The sequence below is a fragment of the Bombina bombina genome, chromosome 2 (genome assembly GCF_027579735.1).
Source record: "Bombina bombina isolate aBomBom1 chromosome 2, aBomBom1.pri, whole genome shotgun sequence".
Classification (NCBI taxonomy): domain Eukaryota; kingdom Metazoa; phylum Chordata; class Amphibia; order Anura; family Bombinatoridae; genus Bombina; species Bombina bombina.
The window spans coordinates 1,343,934,023-1,343,949,331 of NC_069500.1; the positions used below are offsets into that span (position 1 = coordinate 1,343,934,023).

General features: G+C 36.8%; 1 pseudogene; it reads left to right on the forward strand.

Annotated features, from left to right (window-relative positions):
- The first annotated feature begins 346 nt into the window (after nt 1-346).
- LOC128647531 (protein FAM53A-like) overlaps nt 347-15,309 on the forward strand; it is a 45,105-nt pseudogene continuing 30,142 nt past the window's right edge.

Consider the following 15,309-nt stretch of genomic DNA (forward strand, 5'->3'; position numbering starts at 1 on the left):
GCCTCAACTCCAGACTGAGACTGACTCTGGTTCCCACGAGGTTCTTTGTTTATAATTTGCAAACTGGGCTGTACCATTCCGCTTACTGGTTTAGAAGAAAGCGTCGTACTTGTTAATCTTATAAAAACCAAATCAACAACTTTGTAACGCTTAATATTATAACATTTATAATATCGCTTTTATAATTGTTGTATTTTCGTAAACATACACAATTATTTTTTTAATTTACAACTTGTGTTCACATAATCTTTATCAGTACACCCCTGACTCGCCTTGAAGAATGGTATGGCCTGAAGTTATAAAACCTCCTGTACAAGGGACCTGAACCTTACAAGTTTCCCTACAAATCAGGGGACAAGAAACTTTAGTTGGTTCGTAGAAAGTAGTTAAACAAAAGATAAGCACTTTTTTATTTTATATTTTAATCTCCAATTTGAACTTTTACACACTTTCCTGGAGACTTTTTGATTATTTTATTTCTTTTTGAGGACTTAACAGATTCAGGTAACTGGTTTATTGGTGTATCTGCTAGCAAAGGGATGAATGGGAAACAGGCAGGAAACGCAGACTATAATTGTATTATTTGCTGAAATGGCTTAGTAGCAGTACAGTATTTGCACCACAGTCCCTCTTAGTACTGCACATGTATATATAAAATGTATTGCATGAATGCATAATTCTGCAGTTGTAAGCCTCCATGTTTCTATCCACATGTGTATTTGCTTTCTGTATATCTTAGTTTTGATACATTAATTAATGCATAATTAAGCAATTTCTTTAGTTTTGATTAATGTATAATTTAGCAATTTGTATATACAATGTAACACCAATATTCATGTGTATCTCCTGTGTATTTCTGTATGGAGTCTGTGATATAGTTAGTAAATCATTGTAACTAATTTGTAATTCTTGCATTTTTCTTTTACCAGTTTTGACCCTGTTTTCATAAGATTGCATATGCAGAATGCACACTGGCAATTCCCCATTCATGCAATGCACTCATTTACTAGGCTGCAGTTTAGTGACTGTTCAGAAGGGCTATAACAATGCTGCTTCCTGGGAATTAGACAGCACAGGCTAGAGTTACTCTTGAGTGTAACCCAACTCCTCAGCAGCTGCTTTCATGAAATGTTCCCTTAAAGCCCCTAATAAAAATATGTTTTTACACCACCCCTATGATTAAGCAACAAACTATTTCTTATTATTGCATGCTTTATATTAATTAATCCTTTGATCTATCTTGATAAATTTACTGAGAATGAGTTACCGTTTTCTATTTTCATTCAATACACAAAATAGTTCCACCAAATTCAATAGAATGTGGCATATATACAGAATTGGAATTTATGGATTATTTTGATGGGGAAAAAAATCCATGAAAATATGGTCTAAAATTGAATGCATTTTAAACATGTATTTACTTTTTATCATTTACAAATATTAGTACAGTTTGCTATTTTAAGAGCTATGAGTTCAAGAAATACTATGAATTTTATTGCTGAACCTTTACAGTTTTTTTTTTTTTGGTCTCGTTGCAGAACTAAGCAACAGCAGAATGTAGGAGGTGCTTAACTTTTTGAAAAGTCTGGGCACTATCAAATTGTTTCTGGAAACATTTTGTGGTTACAGTATACCAGAAAGCCATTCTCCTACAACTGCACCAACTTTTGTTTTCAACCCAACGCTAGTATTTTGTTTTTCGTATTGGTATGTTTTTATATTGGTCCCCCATCATATATTTGTCTAACTTATACTTGGTACTGTTGAATAAGTTGGCGAATCATACAGAGATTTTTTCCCCCTCCCTTGCATTAGTTTGTATTTTGTTTTAAAGATGCACTTAAATACATCTGGTTGTGGGTAATTTCACACAAGTTCTTTGTGGTATAAAATTCCCCTTGCTGCTTGTAGACTAGATTAATTATCTTTTTGCAGACACTTTGCTTGTTTTAAGTCACAAAACATGATATATATCTGGTCTGTATGATTTAAAAACTATTTTTTGTAAATAGAAATTTGTAGGTAAATCAGGTGTGGTTTTCTGCCTTCTGCCTGGCCTTTATTGAAATAATAAATGTGTTCTGTAATTCTGGTTGACTTGCTGGGCTCATGGTTTACTTGGGAGAATTTGAATTATTTTCTCCACCATGTGGCGCTTTAATTCTTTTGTGATCTGTTGATACACAGTATGTTGTTTTCTTTTTCTGATCCCTGAGGATTCAAATAAGAAACCGTGAGAAAATTTTGTTTAACATTGAAGCACAATTTCTAAATGGTGTGGAGATATTCGATGGATTTTTTTTTATTGTTTCTAATTGGTGAGATTTATGACCCCTACATATATTCCATAACGTATTTTTTATTTTGAAGTAACACGGTTGACCTTTATTGTTGATAAAATAGACAAAAAATTCCAAAGTAATATTTCAGAATCATGTAACTTAAGATATTATATCTGCCTTTATCTGTTTTATTGAGGCCTATAACGTTGTAAAGATAAGAAGCCTATAACTATTCTTATACCTGTAAATCATATTCCCAGGTGGGTGAATGGAGTTAAGTTTCGTTTTAAAGGGTGTGATCATCTTTATTATATCTATATAATTGTCTTTCTGTTATTATTGTAATATGTTGCTAGCCACCCTTACCGTCAATGGGTACCCCCTTATTGCCCAGAGTAAATCATTTGGCAGATCAGATTTTTGGGTATTCAGGTTTTTGTTAAAATAATGTAAAAATGACATTCCCATGGTTTTCTTTGACTGTATGGGGGAATATGCCTATCTCTGGGCTTCACAGGAGAAATCATATGAAAAAATGTAACTGAAACAATAGAGCTAAAGAATAATTACTGCTTTTTTTGCAGCCAAATGGGTTATAATTGTTTTTCAATTTTTTTGTCTGTGTGTAATTTAAAACTGTGCATATGTGGAACTGGAAGCCATTTTGAGATTTGGAGCAGACTTTAAACATTTTATATTTTCGTTATTAAAGTGTAACAAGAAGTAAATTGTAACTGAAGTTAATGTCATTATAAGGGAACAACAAACAGCACTCTCACAAATACATTATTCATTTTACACATTGCTCATATTTGTCTGCCAAGCCCACATGCCATTGTATGACATTGTGATGGGTAGTAGAAGTTATGATTAATAGTTGTCTGCTTTAATGTTTGTATAATTAAAAATATACATTTTATTTTCTGAGACAGCAAATAAAGTGCATGATTAATTAAGGGCAGTTTATTTTCACTGTTTGTCCCTTTTAAATGCACAGGTAATATATTGCAGACAATAATTTTCATTAGTGCCTTCATGAAATAGAAAAGAAATGAATATCTGTGATTTTGCACATTAACAAAGGTTTAGGCCTCTTACTGCGGGGGCCAGCCATATGGTTAAACTTTTTTTTTTTTTACAGTTACAAAAACCATTCTGAGATAATGGTAAGAAAATGTAATTATATGTTTTTTGTGTTTTTATATGTTTTTATTATGTATAGTGTAAATTTTCTTTCAGAATTCTAGCACTATTTTTTGAACTCAAATTCAGTTTGAATAAACTGCATGTGGTTATTGTGCGGTACTTTTGAGTTTTTGCAATAAAGCTGTGTTAAAAAAAAAAGAAAGAAAAAAAGCTCTTTAGTAGTGTAATATTCTGACCAATCAGTGCTAGCTAGGCGGAGTTTGGAGCACAAGAGGCGTGTGCATATCTTATTTCTTCCTTGCAGCCAGTTTGTGTTGGTCATATGCAGGGAAGCAGCCAGGAAGGCAGCGTGCTGCACAGGTACTATGTATTGTCTAGGCACAGGCTGACTCCAGCACCTCCTATAGTACTTGTAGTATATCCTGCTTACTTCATGGCAATTGTACTCGACCCAGGGACTGGACTCACTCTTAACCCTTTAGTTAAAATGCATCTCTGAATCCTTGGCTGCCAGCGAGGGCTGCAAATCATTGCATTGCAACCCCTCTCTGGCAGTCAAGTAGTAAAAGTATATTTTAAATAATCCACCTTGTTTCAGTTTATATCTTGTCTGCGTCTCTACCTGGAAACATAATTGGCAATAACTTCATTCTTTGGACCAATATGCAAATATACATGAGATTTATGACCCTGATGAGCAATAAAACACAAAAAGGAACTTCTTAATGGGATTATATATATACTTTTTTACTATTGGTTTGCAAGTGTTAATCTTTTATTTTGTATATAATTATAATAGTGTATGCTTTCAGTACATAGCTCGGCTATTGTTTCTGCAACTATACACCCCAGATGTTAATATTCATGCTTTTATGTGTGTGTCTGTCCTGTTTTGCTGAAAATCTCACCCGTCATCCAGGCCGACTCACATGCTAATAATCCCAGCTGGGTTGAAAGATGCAGTTGTAAAGAATCCAGTTTATACTGCGTGCTGGGAAGTTTTTTTTCTCTTTCTGTCTGTTGCTTCATATATGATGACGCTTTGTATCTATAAAGGGAACCACAGCTATTTCTAGAAGCAGGTTTTTTATATATATATTTATTTTATAGATAATGAGGGCACAGTGCATTATGTTTATATATTGATGGAAAGAAAAGTGATTTTTGCAAACCGTTTTCCAAAATATACACATAAATTAGCTTTACATGTTGCAATATCTTTCCTTACTGTTAGAGGAAATACTTTCCCAGATATATATATCTCCTCACCATGCCATGAAAATACCCAAGAGTGGATACATTGTTTTTAATTGCAGGCTCTTGTAGTGCATTCATATTTATTGTTCAAAATATATTCGACATATCGTTTTTTTAGGTTTTGATTTTGTTCCAGGCTTTTTCTGTCTCTGGAAGAGAGAACTCTTATGTAAGGTGGAATGGCCAGATGAGAGGGTTATCTTAGGTGAGACGTGATCTCATGAAATTGACAAACTGATGCCATTTGAGTTTATAAATAGAAACCCTCTTGCAGTACCAGGTCCTCCAGGCAAAATGGGGGAAATGCTGAGTGCTAATACCCTTCTGATCAGATAAAGACATGGGGGATGGCTTTTAAAAAGTGCTGCTAGGCCTCAGATGAGTGTGAACAAGTAGCTTTGTATCTCATTGTCTGTTTTATGTGCATTATTAAATCCCAGCAGACGTGCAAGTGCTGATTAACTCCTTAGCTGCCAAGATGGTTTAATCACTACTTTTCAGACATTGTTCCCTACACATACATTTTTCTAATGTCTAATTCTTTTTGGTGTATGCGTGTGTTTAACACTACACATATTATGGCTAACTTGCACAGTTTAGTATACAGAGTTGGAGAAAAAAAAAATGAAATAGTAAATTAAACTCCTGAGGGCAGGATGGATATGTAAAGAAAACCAGAGGCCAGAGTTGACATAAAGGGAATGGGAACTGTTTATACTAAGAGTACACTAGTGCTTTAATTTAATCCATGCTCAGACCATTCTAGTTTCAGGCACATTTTAGGTTGGAACATGTGTTCAGGTTTATTTGACTGCCGAGTGATTGTTGATATTACCCTGGCTTCCCTCTGAAGATTACAAGATATAATGTTACCCAGTGAACTGCATTCATTTTTGCCAGTTCTATTTTAAAGTTAACTAAATTGTACAACCCAGCCACCAAGTTTTGCTTTGTAAACAATACTGAATTGTATCTGGGTATTATCATTGTTTAAATGTGTAATTACATTTTCCCTTTCTATATATTGGACATAATATAATCTGACTTTATGTTCATACGTCCTACGTGTGTCATTTCTGGCTTTTCATGAATGTGGCAAGTACCCTTTTTATACCACGTTGTAAACCCGGTGTTCTTAATGAATAGTGTTTACTCGAATCCTCTCACATCATCCTTTCTGCTAGACTTCTTGCCATACATTGTAAATCTTTCTTTTCATGACTGCACCACAGTGAGAACCAACATTTGGTTTGAATTTATAACCTTCTAATAAAAATGTATTCTTATTGAGCGGCTAGACGTATTGCTAATATTTTTAAGGCACATTTGTGAGATTTTAGCTTTGTTTTATTTAAGCAATGCTGACCTTGTATCTTAACTAACTAAAACTATTTTTTTTTACTCCTTTAAAATATCTTGTTTAGGCTAAAAGTATCTTTTCTCTTCACTACTTTAGCACTGTATTCGTTGCATCTAATTGGTAACTTTTTAAATGTTTTTTATTATTTATTTTATTTGCAACAATTTCCAGACTTTTTTTTTTTTTATTTATTTTTTGTTTTGAAATGCACTTTTTAGAACTGGAGGCAAATTGGATGAGGCTGATAGAACTCAGCTTCTTAATTACAGATTACTTGAAAATATAAATATTAGTGAATCTACAATTTAGGATATTTTTTTTTAACCTTAATATTGCCCTTTGATTTGTGTAAATTTGACTTCAAAGGATAGGAAACCCAAATTATTTCTTTCATTATTCACACAGAGCACTGGTTTTTAAACCTGTCATAAGGCCTCCCCAACAGGTCAGATTTTCAGGATTACTTTGGGTGAGAGCAGGTAAAATAACAGTTTACTTATCACCTGATTTTCACCTGTGCTCTAGTTCAGATATCCTCAAAATATGGACTGTTAGTGAGGCCTGAGGACAGGTTTGAAACCAGTGACAGAGCATGAGATTTTAAGCAACTTTCCTATTTATTATCTAATTTGCTTTGTTCTTTTACTATTCTTTGTTGAAAATAATACTTAGGTAGCCTCAGGAGCAAGAAAGCACTACTGGGAACTACCTGCAGGTCTGTATGTGTGTGTGTGTATGTATATATATATATATATATATATATCTATATATCTCTCAAAGAAAACTCAGTGTTCCATATATAGTTTCAAATATATTGTATTTTTGTATGTATATATAATTATACACCCCCCTCTGGTCATTGGCTTACTTGGTATGTTCAAATAGCTCACAGCAGTGCATTGCTGCTCCTTCAACAAAGGATACCAAGAGAACAGAGCAACATTGATACTAGAAGTAAATTGGAAAGTTGTTTCAAATTGTATGCTTGTAGAATTAATATTGCATAAGAGAATCCCTTACCAAAACAAGAAATGCTAGATACATACTATAACAAAGATGGTTCCCAAATATGGAATAGGCATTCCAGTTAAAGTGAAAGTAAAGTCAGGGGTTGCGCCATTTATATATCGAAATTACATGCAAAATAAAGTTAACTTTTATTCATGAATTTTTAAACATCTGTTTCTAAATACCTTTGTTTCCCTTTCGCATTGTGTGCAAATCGCTAATCGTTCCTCCACCCGTGTTAAAAAAATAAATAAAAAAAATATATATTTTGCTGTGACAAATCTATCGGTATCTAACTGATTAGCTCCCCCATTGGCATCTCCAGCATCAAGAACAACGCCCACGGCTTCTAATGCGCATGCGGCTAACTCCAAATTCATTATGTTTCTTAAAGCGCGTTCATGCTAGCCGCATGCACATTGACAATGGCAATCCTGCTCTCAGTATGTATCAGCATAGTGAGTGTAAGTGCGCATGCACACATTTTGGATTGTTGGGTACGAGTGCGCATCCTTACGCAATTGACTGTTCTGTCAGTTGAACAGTGAAGACGGCATAAACCAGGAAGAATGCGAGGGGGCGGAGGAACACAATGCGATCTGTAAAAATAAAATTATTTACAGATTCTTATATTTTTTTTTTTTTTTTTTTAAAAAAGTTAGCGACTTAAGTATTTATTAGGAAGGCTAACTGCAGCTTGATTCACTGGAAGCAAAATTAACTTTCACTTTAAGCATTATGACAAAGTAATCACCATATTTCTGTTTATTGACATTAAAATGTAATAGCAAATGTCGTCTTTGTCATTCGTTCTGCTTTTCAAATGTTTCTATAAAATGAATGGTGAGATTCACGTATATTTAACATTCAAATGTATTTGCATGTTGATTTCTGTAGACCTACATTGTCTATGAAATTCAACATTCAAGTGATAGAATTTTATATTTTAATGTTTCATTTGATGTGGGGAACATTTATTTGAATAAAAAAAAACGCATTTTTCATATTTTTTATTAATGTGCAGAAACATTCTGCCATCCCTAATTACACCCCAGATTTCCTTGAGGCCTTGCTTACTCACACAATGGTGCAAACACACCCTAGGCCCAAAACCACAAATATAATTAGCCATGAAATTTCTTATTGACTTCAAATCTTGCAAGGCCTGACAAGTGAAGCCACTCAGGGGCATTGCAATATAGAGGATAAAGTACACTGAACTTTTTGTTATGAATACAAACATTATCTGCAGTTAAACACCGCATTCCAAAAAATGTGCATACAAATACATTTTAGAAATTGGCAAATCATTTGCAAGTTTACATATGTGTGATCATTGCGTGCTGCGCGTGTACACATGTGAGATCATTGCGTGCTGCGCGTGTACACATGTGAGATCATTGCGTGCTGCGCGTGTACACATGTGAGATCATTGCGTGTACAGATGTGAGATCATTGCGTGTACAGATGTGAGATCATTGCGTGTACAGATGTGAGATCATTGCGTGTACAGATGTGAGATCATTGCGTGTACAGATGTGAGATCAGTGAGATCGTTGCGTGCTGCGCGTGTACACGTGAGACCGTTGCGTGCTGCGCGTGTACACGTGAGACCGTTGCGTGCTGCGCGTGTACACGTGAGACCGTTGCCTGCTGCGCGTGTACACGTGAGACCGTTGCCTGCTGCGCGTGTACACGTGAGACCGTTGCCTGCTGCGCGTGTACACGTGAGACCGTTGCCTGCTGCGCGTGTACACGTGAGACCGTTGCCTGCTGCGCGTGTACACGTGAGACCGTTGCCTGCTGCGCGTGTACACGTGAGACCGTTGCCTGCTGCGCGTGTACACGTGAGACCGTTGCCTGCTGCGCGTGTACACGTGAGACCGTTGCCTGCTGCGCGTGTACACGTGAGACCGTTGCCTGCTGCGCGTGTACACGTGAGACCGTTGCCTGCTGCGCGTGTACACGTGAGACCGTTGCCTGCTGCGCGTGTACACGTGAGACCGTTGCCTGCTGCGCGTGTACACGTGAGACCGTTGCCTGCTGCGCGTGTACACGTGAGACCGTTGCCTGCTGCGCGTGTACACGTGAGACCGTTGCCTGCTGCGCGTGTACACGTGTGAGACCGCTGCCTGCTGCGCGTGTACACGTGAGACCGTTGCCTGCTGCGCGTGTACACGTGTGAGACCGCTGCCTGCTGCGCGTGTACACGTGTGAGACCGCTGCCTGCTGCGCGTGTACACGTGTGAGACCGCTGCCTGCTGCGCGTGTACACGTGTGAGACCGCTGCCTGCTGCGCCTGCGCACGTGTGGCTTCATATAGCTCATTTAAAAGCACAGTATTGCCGCATGGTTTGGGATGTTTAGTAAATGTTCAGCAGCTTTTTATTTCTACAGATTTTTTTTATTTTTTTTGTGTACAATAGGAAATCCCCGGCTCTGGCTAGCAGAGCTCCCCCCAGACACATTCCTTTGTCCAAACAGTGCTGATAGCAGCCCTGGTCACCTCCTGTGGTTTGATAGTTTATTCCTTTACTTATGATTAAAACTTTCCTTTGCACAGCTTCATTCCTGCTATAAATTCCCATGAAGCTTTTTTTGTATGATGCTGTTTCCTGTGGAATCTGAAGCAAGTCTGTGCAGCTTCTTACAAACTGTTTTTCTCCCATGTCATATCTTTGTACTTTACCCAATATGTTCAGAAATATATTACACTTATTTAGTGCTGCTATACTGTACAGCAGTTCAGTCTGGGCTGGTCCTTATTAAAGGACACAATAGCAATGACATTACATGCTCTAATTTGGTATCACTAGTCACTCACAGAACACTTCTTGTCCTTAGCGGTACTTTAACTATGCATTTACCCATGTTGTGGGGTTTAAACACGTAGAGCTTATCATTTTATCACTAGTATTTAACGGAAACAGATTGTTACAAAACCTCAAACAACTAACTTGTTTTGTTCCAAAATGAACACTTTAAACATCTTGGTTCTACGATAATCTTCCAATTTGGGTGATTGTTGCCTACGAAATGCAGATCTTCAGGGTTTTTTTTTGTAATAAATCACTGAGGCCACTCTTGTTACCATTCAGTGAATTAATGTTTAGTAATGAATGGCCAGAGAGGCCTAATCGTTCAGAGGTACGCAATGCAGACATGTTTTTGTAGGTCTCTACAGTATATGCCTTTCAGGTTTGTGTTCCTGTTTGTAGTGTAATACTATTTAGGATATAGTGTTGGCTGCTAATATCCTTTTGATAAAGAATTATAAAATGCTTATTTTTTTATTTTTTTTCCTGAGGCCTCATTTTTAAAGCCATGCCAACTTTATAATTTCTCTGAAATATATCTGTTCCTTTTCTAACCCCACTTACATATTTTGCTGTTGGCAAAAAACAAAAACAAAAAAACCCCTCCTAAATAACAAAAACTCCAGCAACTACAAAGTCTGCAGTGATTTAAATATCTGCCAATGGCTAGATGCTTTGTCATAACTGTATTGCTGATTTATAGCCGTGTGCAGTTTCCTACCATTAGTCTTGCACACCTTTCTCATGGTTAACTTTGCTTTTATTTTTCATTTCAGAGCTGTCAAGTTGATCTTTTACACTGTGACCAAATGGGCCTGTTCAGCAGCTCTGGATTTTATTACTCGGCTGTTTTTAGCCTAGAATAAAACTAATGAACCTAATTGGAAGAGAGGGCTGCCTTATGCAACTCCTCTCAGACATAACATTTTACTTTTTAGAAGCCAGAGAGCAATAAGAAGGGGGGGGGCTCTTGTAGTGTTTCTAAAGCCACCCGATCAGTTTATAAACAAACCATATATCTTACAACATGTATTATTGCTCAATTGTCTCTCCTTGTTTCTTGCACTGAAAAATATTAACTTTGGCCTAGAATCAGGATCAGTTGGCATTTTCCATAGCTTATATATATTGACAGTTTTACCATCACTTTACAGGACACAAAGTACAGGTTTAAAAAAATTGCTTTTTATAGACCTATTTTAATTGTTTTTATTTTAACGCTTAAGTTTTTTTGTATCTCTTTTCACTCTGAATGGCACAAGGGTGTATACATGTACGTGCTACTGCTGTACACAGTCTGGTCTCAATAAGCTACAGCAGGAAGCATCTGGATTCAAAATTACTGACTTTGCCTTTTTTGTAGCTGATTGCAAGAAGCTAAACTTATATTTTGGTTTGGAATAAATTATTCTTGTTAAAACTGGAAACCCAATTTTTTTTTTATTTTATTCTAAAAGTCTAAATTTAAAATGAGCAACATACAAGACGTTCCATACATCTGGGCTATATTCACTAACGCTCTGGGACGGTAAAAAAAATCAGAAACCGTCAAGAGTGTGTGGATCCTATGAAAGGAAACATTTACATTGTATTTATATATATATATTTTTTTTAAATGGGATGCTCCTGTTTTTAGCAAAACTAGTTTTATTTTTATGCTTGTAGGGGCATGTCCATGTCTTCCAATTGTGCTGTGGGAATTTTCAGTCAATAAGTGGTTAATTCCTGGGGAAGAGCACAAACATGCATTTCCTGTTTAAACGACTTTTAAAGGGAAATAAAACTGCTTATTTTTTCCTTGCAGAATGAGCACATTTCAGTGCAGACACTTCTTAGTGAGATAAGTAACCAGATATTACAGAACTTAATGTTCTAAAGTCACATGATTTATGCAGCAAAAGTCCTCTATTGAGCATGGGCAAGAAACTAACTGCAGCTTGAGCAGCCATATCAAACTGTTACCTTCCTGTAAAGACCACATCCCCTTTTAGGGCTGTAACAAAGTAATGAACCCTGCCTCAAAGGAATAGTCTAGTCAAAATTAAACTGTTTTTATTCAGAAAGAACATGCAACTTTCTAATTTACTTTTTTCCGTTCTCTTGGTTTCTACACTTAAATGTAAGCATAAGATCCGACCCATTTTTGGTTCAGCACCTGGGTAGTGCTTGCTGATTGGTAGCTACATTTCAGACACCAATCAAAGTGCTACCCAGGTACTGAACCAAAAATGGGCCCGCTTCTATGCTTACATTCTTGCTTTTTCAAGTAAAGATACTAAGAGAACGAAGAAAATTTGATAATAGAAGTAAGTTAGAAAGTTGCTCAAAATTTCATCTGAATCACAATTTTTTTTTAATAATTTTGACTAGACCATTCCTTTTTTTTCCCTTCCAATCCAATGTGTTATTGCTACTCTTTCATATGCATGATGGGAAACTGGAGTTTAAGTCCACCTTAAACAAAAAAGGACACACTAATGGCCTGTAAGCTATACCTGTACAATTGTGTAAAGAAGAAAACGGCTGTTTTTGTTTTTTTTGTTTTTTTTTAAAAACAAGTACCACAAGTCGCCTTACAGAATTACATCCACTTACAAAACCCACAATTTACAAAGTCTTGTGTGAAAAACAAGTTCTGCTCTTCAATTTTTTTTTTTTTCTTGGCAAGGCTGTTTACATACAGCTTATTATTATAAAAATGACGGAATAGCTCAACTGTGTAACACAATTTGATCAAGATATGGGTTTTCTTTTGATATGAAAGAGGATTCACATGATGAGTGCACAAGACTGGACTCCTGAAGATAAGCACAGCTCTTATTTATCTGATAGTCTGATGTGAATGCTGGATGTAACAAAAATGCATTTTCCTTGGGCCTAAGAACAGCACATTAGGGAATAGTGTTGGAAATCTATGGTGGAAAAATCTTTTGGCATCAGCAAGCACACACATTTCTTCTCATTGCCTTATGCAAAGTATTAGCAGGGACGTAAATTTCATGTGTTTATTCATAGCCATTCAAATGAAAGGTGAACCATTAATCACACACCAGTTAATTGCTTCCATCTGAAGCATATGCAGTCATGAATGCCTCATATCTGTCAGACCCTTGATTTTTGCTGTCCTTCAAAGAACTTTGTATATACTTAGAAAATAAGGGGTTAAAACCTACTTTCTTAGCCAATGGGTTGAATAATCTCTTTAAGGTATGTCAATGCAGTGACAAAGGATTTTACATTGATATTGTGATTAAGGTATTATTAATAATATAATTTGTGCAGTGCCCTAACATTTTGTAGTGCTGTGTGTAGATAGGCATATACAATGACAGGGTTTGTGACAAGATTCTAAAACCGAAGACGGTTCTAGCACAGGAGGAGGGCCCTGCTTCGAAGAGCTTACATCCTACAGGTATTGAACTCCTGCCTCCTGGTACCTTAAGCTTTTGAGTAATTTTAAAAGGGCATTCAACATTTCTTGCTTTTGTGCTTTGTCCCACACTCAGAGTCCCTAGTGAGCAGGGCTGGCTCAAGATGTTGTGCTGCCTGGGTCTGAGAATGCAACAAGCCCCCCCAGTACTGATTAGCATTTTACTAACCTTTCTAAGCCTGCCTACCTGCATGCAACCAATGCTTATGCACAATTGTGCAATGAGTGGTAAGGAAGTTGGGTAAGAGATGCACTTGTCCCACCTTGAATGTCAGCTTTGACCTGTTTGCGATGAGGTTATGCTACTGGAAGCCTGCGACTTCCATCATGGAGACAGAGGTCAGGAGTGGTCTGGGCCTGACAGTGACTGACTCAGTCACTTATATGCTGCCTGAGTCCATTGGATCCACTTGGTCCCATGGTTGAGCCGGCCCTGCTAGTGAAACCAAAAAGCAAATCCTGTAACGTGCATTTAAAATAAAAAAATATATATTTCTCTTGTTAAGTGTATCCAGTCCACGGATCATCCATTACTTATGGGATATTAACTCCTCCCCAACAGGAAGTGCAAGAGGATTCACCCAGCAGAGCTGCTATATAGCTCCTCCCCTAACTGCCATTACCAGTCATTCTCTTGCACCCAACGAATAGATAGGATGTGTGAGAGGACTGTGGTGATTATACTTAGTTTCATACCTTCAATCAAAAGTTTGTTATTTTATAATAGCACCGGAGTGTGTTATTCCTTCTCTGGTAGAATTTGAAGAAGAATCTACTTGAGTTTTTCTATGATTTTAGCCGGAGTAGTTAAGATCATATTGCTGTTTCTCGGCCATCTGAGGAGAGGTAAACTTCAGATCAGGGGACAGCGGGCAGATTAATCTGCAAAGAGGTATGTAGCAGCTTATTATTTTCTGACAATGGAATTGATGAGAATATTCTGCCATACCGATATAATGTAAACTCAGCCTTAAATGCAGTAGCAGCAACTGGTATCAGGCTGTCATGTATGTATATTTTACACTTCAGTATTCTGGGGAATGGCACTTCACTGGAATTATACTGTATGCATAAAACTTTAGCCTAATTTGCAGGGACTAGCAACAGGCTTTTTAATAACACTCAATTTATTAATGTTAAACGTTTTTTGCTGGCATGTAAAATCGTTTAATTTTCTGAGGTACTGGGTGAAAAAATGTTTTGGGCACTATTTTTTTCCACTTGGCAGTCGTTTTATTTAATTTATGACAGTTTACTGATCTCTCTCACTGTTATGTGTGAGGGGGAGATTCAGTCAGAAGTTTATTGTCTTCCCTGCATGATCCGGTTCATCTCTACAGAACACAGGGGTCTTCAAAACTTGTTTTGAGGGAGGTAATCACTCACAGCAGAGCTGTGAGATTGTAGTTGACTGTGATAAAAAAACGTTTATTTCTGTATTATTATTTTTTTCTGCTATCAGGGTTAGTTATCCTTTGCTAATGGGAGCAATCCTTTGCTAAAATTGTGTTTTTTACAAAGATTTGATGCTATAACTTTTCAGTTTATTAATTTTCAACTGTCATAACTTTTTCTGTGCTTCTTATAGGCACAGTACGTTTTCATATTATAGTAAATTACTTGAAAAGTATTTCCAAGTTGCTAGTTTATTTGCTAGTGTGTTAAACATGTCTGATTCAGAGGAAGATATCTGTGCTATATGTGCTAAAGCCAAAGTGGAGCCCAATAGAAATTTATGTACTAACTGTATTGATGCTACTTTAAATAAAAGTCAATCTGTACAAATTGAACATATTTCACCAAACAACGAGGGGAGAGTTATGCCGACTAACTCGCCTCACGTGTCAGTACCTGCATCTCCCGCTCGGGAGGTGCGTGATATTGTAGCGCCGAGTACATCTGGGCGGCCATTACAAATCACATTACAGGATATGGCTACTGTTATGACTGAAGTTTTGGCTAAATTACCAGAACTAAGAGGTAAGCGTGATCACTCTGGGGTGAGAACAG